We start from the raw sequence: 703 nt of genomic DNA, 5'->3' as shown, positions 1-703 counted from the left end.
TATCCCTCCACAGCTAATACTTGACTTTTCTACTCTGGTTAATTGCAAAGATCCTAGGTCTCATTTCTATATTTATGCTTCCCATGTCCCATATAATTGGGTTTCCATTATTATGATTTAGTTGTTAACACTGAAATTTGCATTTCTGAATAGAATATTCACTTCTATATTTAGCATCATATATACATAAATGAATCGATCATAAATTTCTTAATCAAGCCAGCAAATAGCCATAGCAAACTCTCAGCTCTGGGCTGGGCTGGATTGGCCTTAAGGTGACTACAGCCAAAACCTCTTGACCTTCATTCTCTTGACCTTCTCCTGCAGTCCTTACTGGCTGGTAAAGGTCATCTAGATGGGGTCTCTGAGAAGAAAGTTGATATGTGGAAATCAGAATACCTGTCTGGGGGCGCCTGGGTGGCGCAGTCGTTAAGCGTCTGGGTTTGGCTCGGGGCATGATCCCGGAGTTCTGGGATCGAGCCCCACATCAGGCTCCTCCACTGGGAGCCTGCTTCTTCCTCTCCCACTCCCCCTACTTGTGTTCCCTCTCTCACTGGCTGTCTCTCTCTGTGTCAAATAAATAAATAAAATCTTAAAAAAAAAAAAAGAATACCTGTCTGGTTGGTAGATGATGGAGGATGGAGCTCTGTCCCCAGACAAGAGAGCAGGAATGGGTCAGACTCCAGTGCCCCATCCAGACTTA

The sequence above is a fragment of the Ursus maritimus genome, unplaced genomic scaffold, assembly GCF_017311325.1.
Source record: "Ursus maritimus isolate PB19 unplaced genomic scaffold, ASM1731132v1 scaffold_37, whole genome shotgun sequence".
In the NCBI taxonomy this organism is placed as follows: domain Eukaryota; kingdom Metazoa; phylum Chordata; class Mammalia; order Carnivora; family Ursidae; genus Ursus; species Ursus maritimus.
This window is presented reverse-complemented; position numbering follows the sequence as displayed.